The 6,861-nt window shown below is 45.9% G+C and overlaps 1 non-coding gene across 1 annotated transcript; it reads left to right on the top strand.

Annotated features, from left to right (window-relative positions):
* Nucleotides 1-4,585: 4,585 nt before the first annotated feature.
* Nucleotides 4,586-4,692, top strand: LOC145543849 (U6 spliceosomal RNA). The gene has a single exon (XR_014081097.1). It is a non-coding gene; the product is annotated as a U6 spliceosomal RNA (small nuclear RNA).
* Nucleotides 4,693-6,861: the final 2,169 nt, after the last annotated feature.

Genomic DNA, 6,861 nt, shown 5'->3' with positions numbered 1-6,861 from the left:
TAATGCATACACTAAAAATCATATAGTGATGTGTTGTGTGAATACTTGTATGATGTCTATCATCAATCCATTGATCTATTAATCATTTAAAGAGTATCTAAGATGCACCACGTGCTGTGTGAGGTGCTAGACACAAGAGTCAATGAGACATGGGCTTTGACCTCAAGGAGTTCACTGCTCAGAGCGGGGGTCCAAGGCATGGCCAAATCCAGCCTAAACAAGATGGAACATAGACATACCACCATCTTGTATTATAAATAAAACTTTATTGGAACACAACCAGACCACCATCTTGTTTATAAATAAAACTTTTCTGGAACACAGACTCACCCAATCACTTACTATTGTTTGTGACTGTTTTCACCTACAGTGGTTCACTGAGTGGTGGTAATAGACTATGTTCCAAAATAAATATTTACTTTCAACTTTTACAAGGAAAAGTATGCTGACTCTTGACCTAGAGGAAGAGCTAGTCAATGATTCATTAAGCAAGATGTAAGTCAAGTGTGTGGGGATTGCAATGCAGGGAGCCCCAATCTGACTTCTGTGCACCAGTTGTGGTGAGCCGCCGTGAGAGCTGGGCTTTAAAGGGGATATGGAAGGGTCGGGGTGAAGGTGGGAAAAGATGGCCTCTTGAGGGTCTCAGGATGTCAAACGTTGACAGAGTTTTACTGATGTAACCCACTGTAGGTACCCATCACTCCTAACAAACCATGGGCAGGCTCCCAGAGGGCAGGGAGCATGTCTTCTTCTAGAGCAGTGGTTCCCAAAGGGGATGAGGTTGCCCTCTGAGGGACGTTTGGCTGTGTCCGGAGACAATTTTGGTTGTCACAACTTTGGGGGGAGTTTCTACCGGCAACAAGTGGGTAAAAGCTAAGGATGGAGCTAACCATCCTATAACGCATGCGCCAGGCCCCCACGACAAAGACACATGTCCCCCAAACATCAACAGTGCTACAGTTGAGAACCCTTGCCCTGCACCCCTATGCCCAACACGGGGCTTGGCAAATAAAGGGATACTTGGTAAAGTTGGTCGAACTGAAAAATAAAAATGGATGTGTTTCAGGAACGGTGAGAAGTTTGGAGTCATCAGTGAGTAGGCTGTAAGATGGCAGGTGGAGAGAGAATGGAATGTTGGAACAGGGTTGCAGCAGGCAAGGGCTGACACGAAGGGGTTTTCATTTATTCCAAAGGCTGGGCGAGTACTAGGGAGGCCACTTGGTCCAGGACAGGGGTGTGATGGGGAGGGCTCCTCACAGAGTTACACAGATGGCAACGTGGGGAGGAGATTGGTGTAGGAAGACCTGCCAGGTGACCACAACTGCAGCAGTGCCAGTGGGAAGAGGGAGGGGGAAGTGATTTTGGGCAAGGCCAGAAGGTAGACTCAGCAGGATTTGGGTGCGTGGAGCAAGATGGAGGGTCATGAAGGCACTTGTTTGAGCAATTACAACACCATCTGAGGTCAGGGCTGCAGGAGGGTAGACCAGGGGCACGCATAGGTTGGGGAGGTGGGTAGTTGGATTTGCTCATTTCAGGGTAGATCTATAAAACAGCTTTAAAAAGCACTATATTCTACATGCCAAAGTCAATCTCATTTTTTGAAAAAAATTCATCCGTTACCACTATTTATTTCCTCTTTGGTCTGGCAACAGAGTAAGCCCAGAGAAAGGGACAGAAGTAGAAATGAAAGTCACTCAGTCATGTCCAATTCTTTGCAACCCCATGGACCCTACAGTCCATGGAATTCTCCAGACCAGAAAGTCTTTCCCTTCTCCAGGGGATCTTCCCAACCCAGAGATCGAACCCAAGTCTCCCACATTGCAAGCAGATTCTTTACCAGCTGAGCCACAAGAGAAGCCCAAGAATCCTGGAGTGGGTAGCCTATCCCTTCTCCAGCAGATCTTCCTGACCCAGGAATTGAACTGGGCTCTCCTGCTTGTAGGTAGATTCTTTACCAACTGAGCTATCAGGGAAGCCTAGAAGTAGGAGTTGGTTTAAATCAACAAATATATATGTGCTGAGCACCAGAGTCACTTTTCGCTGGGGATTCTGGACAAGTGACAGCTGCATCCGTCTTAGCCTTGATGCTTAAATAAGACATCTCCTGGTGCCCTGGTAATGGCAAGCCCCCAGGGGCCTAGGTGTGTTCTGCGCTCAGCCCCAGGGAGCTCCTGAAGCCGGAGTTGAATCCGGTCCTCTCCTTGACTTTTGAGAGGACCCAGCACAGGATACAGAGCTCCACAGATACCTCAGCGCCCTGCAGAGCCACACCAAGCGAGGAGGCTCCCCTCTAAGCCTGTAGGCTCCTCGCTGTCTGACCCCAACTATCTACCCTCAATTCAAATTACAGGTAAGATTGGAAGCCAAGAGCCAGCCAAATGCATCATGGTTCCCGCTAAGGAGATAAACTAAGCAGCCAGCCAGCAGGGCTTGGCTACAAAAGCCCACGAAGCTGCAAGCTTATCCCGAGAAGGTGATTTGGGGTGTTCGTTGCTACATGCAGCCTCTGTCCCTGCAGATGCTGCACGTTTCTTCAAGTGCTTTTATATGTATAGATGAGCGTTGTTGTTGGCGATGTCTTTTGGGAAGCTCTAAGTTGCATGCAACTTGCTAATCTCACTGGCTTCACTTAAGATAAGGACACCACCATTGGTTTGGTCCTCATTAAGTTTAACTATCCTGGTTCTTTTCTGAAGCCGCAGAAGGCACTGCTTAGTCGAGATGGTACTTTTATATTTTTTTGTTTTAAAATTTTTTATTTTGATTTGGAGTGTGTGTGTGTATGCTTAGTCACCCAGTCATGTCTGGCTCTTTGCGATCTCGTGGACTGTGCTATGCTATGCTATGCTAAGTCGCTTCAGTCGTGTCCGACTCTGTGCGACCCCATAGACGGCAGCTCACCAGGCTCCGCCGTCCCTAGGATTCTCCAGGCAAGAATACTGGAGTGGGTTGCCATTTCCTTCTCCAATGCATGAGAGTGAAAAGTGAAAGTGAAGTCGCTCAGTCGTGTCCGACTCTTAGGGACCCCATGGACTGTAGCCTACCAGGCTCCTGCGTCCATGGGATTTTCCAGGCAAGAGTACTGGAGTGGGTAGCCATTCTATTCTTCAGGGGATCTTCCCGACCCAGGGATTGAACCCAGGTCACTTGCATTGTAGGCAGATTCTTTACCATCTGAAGCACGTAAAGCCGATTAATAAACAAAGTTGTGATAGTTTCAAGTGAACAGTGAAGGGACTCAGTCGTACATATACATGTATCCATTCTGCCCCAAACTCCCTTCCCATCCAGGCTGCCACATAACACTGAGCGGAGTTCCCTGTGCTGGACAGCAGGTCCTTGTTCATGATCCATTTTAAATACACCAGTGTGTACATGTCCATCCCAAACTCCCTACTAACCCTTCCCCCATGTTCGTTCCCTAAGTCTGTGAGTCTTCTGTTTTGTAAGTTCATTTATATCATGTCTTTTAGATTCCACATATAAAGGATGTCATACTTAATACAGTATTTCTCCTTTCCTGACTTTCTTCACCCAGTATGACAGTCTTTAGGTGAGATACTACTTTTATAAATGAATAGCCTTGGCCCAAAATGGTACTGCGAGGGAGGATGGCTAAGGATTTGCTGCTCGTCTGCTCCCAGCTGCGCCGACAGCTGCCCTCATCACCGTCTGTCCTCAGCCCTCAGCACACACTTGGACGACACTCCAGGGCAGCAGCTGCTTGATGTTCCTGTGATGGGCATGGGGGTGACTTGTTGAGGAGACTCTGGCCCTTCTTCTCAGCAGAGGAGGCTATGTCGTGGGTCCTGGGAGCGGTTTGGCTCTGGGTTGTGAACTGCACACTTAGGGATGCAGGAGTTCTTGCTGTTGGCTATTTTGTAGATGTGAGTAGACACTGAAATCCAGAAACCTTGGAAAGAGTTGCCTGTTCTCTGTATCAGCTGCAAAGTATTATATTATAGGATGGATAAACAAGGTCCTACTGGATAGCACAGGGAACTATATCCAGTAACCTGTGATAAACCATAATGGAAAAGAATATTAAAAAATGGTGCATATATATATATATATATATATATATATATATATATAACTGAATCTCTTTACTGTTGAGTAGAAATTAACACAACCTTGTAAATCAACTATATGTCAATAAAATAGATTTTTTTAAAATAAACATTCTTTAAAAAAAGAAGAAAGCTTGTGATTATAGAGGAATTATGAAGCAATCCACAAACCTTCATTTTTTCAGACCAAGTATAATTACAGGGCTTCATTTCCCAGAAGATTTAGATGGACCTCACGGGCTCAATTCAGAATACATTTGCATTACTCTTTTTTTTTCTTCATGAATTACATCTTTTCTGTGTTTCCTGAAACATAGAATATAAAAACACAAGCTCTTTCTCATATTTATTAAAAAAATCCTATTATATCATTTTGAAATAAAGTATGGATAGGATTTTCATTCATATCAAGTATTGTGAAATATATTTTTGCTACTACATGAAGTCATAAAATATGGGTAATAAAAAATAAAGGGGCTTCCTTGGTGGCTCAGCAGTCAAGAATCCACCTGCCAGTGCTCGCTTTGGCAGCACATATACTAAAATTGGAATAATACAGAGAAGATTAGCATGGCCCCTGCGCAAGGATGACACGCAAATTCGTGAAGTGTTCCATATTTTTCAACTAAAATAAATAAATTTACTAAAAAAAAAAAAAAAAAAAGAATCCACCTGCCAATACAGGAGACTTGGGTTCCATCCCTGGGTCGGGAAGATCCCCTGGAGAAGGAAATGACAACCCACTCCAAGTCTTCTTGCCTGGAGAATCCCATGGACAGAGGAGCCTGGCAGGCCACAGTCCACGGGGTCACAAAGAGTTGGACATGACTTAGTGACTAAACAACAACAATGAAATACAAAAGAAAAGCTCATAAAATTAAAAAAAAAAAAAAAAGAGTTTCCCATTATCTTATCTTATGGTGACTCATTGATTCATCTGTATTCTCTATATTCCCTATCTTATTAATCCATCCATATTCCCTATCTTGCAGTCACTCTTTGATTCATCAAACACCTGTTGTCCTTCCCTGTGTGGGGGGCAGGCTCCGTGCTTCCTCTGTGAGGTATGTTGGCTTCCCGGGCGATCCTAGGTGAGGTCACTGTCATTTCTGTAGCAAAGCCCTGGATGGGAGTCAGGAGACAAAATCTGCCTTCTTCCATTGTAAGAAGGTACGCTTCTCCCCCGAGTTTCCTGGCATCTCTGACGCCCTCTTTCTGTTCTAACGGCGGGGAGGACCGGCTTCGTGTGTCTGGACAAACCTAGTCCTCCTGTCTCCCCCTCAAAGGTGAGGAACAGGAGAAAGGGGGATGAGGGACACCAAGAGAAAAGCAGACAAAATGCAGAAAGCTCTTGACTTCCTGCAGGGAGTTGGAACGCTGCGGTGCCCCCTGCCTGGCCCCTACCCGATGGTGCAGTCCGGGTGGGTGTTTTCTGTCAAGTCAGCGACTTTGGCTCAGAGCGAAGACCGACTCACACGCACATCGCCTTGGCAAAGTTTGGGTAAACCCGCTCAGAGGCCCGAGGATACGGGACAGCTTCCTTTCTCCCTTTTTTCTCTCCTCTCTTAACGCTAGCCTAAGGTAAAGAGCGGTTGAGCTGGATTAACTCCCTCCTTTTGAAAAAGATTTCTTACCTATGGGTATATTTGCCTCTGAAATTGTCAGTGAAAATTGACCTAAGACGTCAGCCCAGGGCATTCTGGGGTCCTCGACTTTTACTGATAACTGCAGGGTGGATTTGATGACTTGGTTGGATCCAGGGATACCTAAGTGGCCTTTTGTCTGTGTAGCCAGCATCTGGGCCATTGCCAACCTAGGGCCCCAGGGTCCCACACCAGCAGGTCGCTGAAACATCAAAATGGGCTTCCTCCAGAGGGGCCCAGAGCTGATGCAGGAAGCAATCTCACACCCTCATCCCCTCCAGAAGTTGACACTAGAAACTCCAAGAACTTATTTGTAAAGCATCAAGTCTCTTGGACTCCCCCGGCTATTTTATTTTCTTGCTTTTCTGACTTGGACCTTGAGGCTATGTGCTTGAAGCATCAAGCTTACCTGGGGGCCAAAAAATTGGTCCAGTAAATACAGATAAGGGTTTTCCAGGTGGCTTAGTGGTAAAGAATCTGCCTGCCAATGTGGGAGATGCAAGAGACACAGGTTCAATTCCTGTGTCGGGAAGATCCCCTGGAGAAGGAAAGGGCAACTTGCTCCAATATTCTTGCCTGGAAAATCCCATGGACAGAGGAGCCTGGCAGGCTATAGTCCATGGGGTCACAAAGAATTGGACACGAGTGAGTGACGGAACATGCATATACCCACACAAATACAGCTCAGGGCTTTCTGGAGTTCATTTTCTAAAGATGGGTGGGCAGTCTCCATGCAATGTGAGACTCTCATTTTCCCGATTCCCTGAGCACTATAGTTTCCATGTGGTGAGGGGTCCACAGCTGCAGTTGGAACTGGTGGGGGCAAGGGCTTCATTCTGCTCTTCCTCCCAATGTGTGGGAAATAGAATTCAAACTCTTTCACTGATTGGGATAACTATAGGATGTTCTTTTCCAAAGACAAAACATCTGAAAAGTTACAGCCTCTATGATATGAGCCTCACCTTTGCAACAGACAGGTACCTAGACATCCTAGTGTGAAGATGTGGAACACTTCAAGTGGGACGTTTTTAAAGACATTCAAGGAGCTCGTGGGAGGAAATCCTTGGTGATTCCTCTGTAAAGTTCATTGCTTTTTTTCTTTCTGTTACCCAGATTTTTCTGCCTTGGGTTATCTTAGAATACAGTGT

This window comes from Giraffa tippelskirchi, chromosome 3 (genome assembly GCF_054371585.1).
Source record: "Giraffa tippelskirchi isolate mGirTip1 chromosome 3, T2T-mGirTip1v1.2.pri, whole genome shotgun sequence".
NCBI lineage: Eukaryota > Metazoa > Chordata > Mammalia > Artiodactyla > Giraffidae > Giraffa > Giraffa tippelskirchi.
This window is presented reverse-complemented; position numbering and strand designations above follow the sequence as displayed.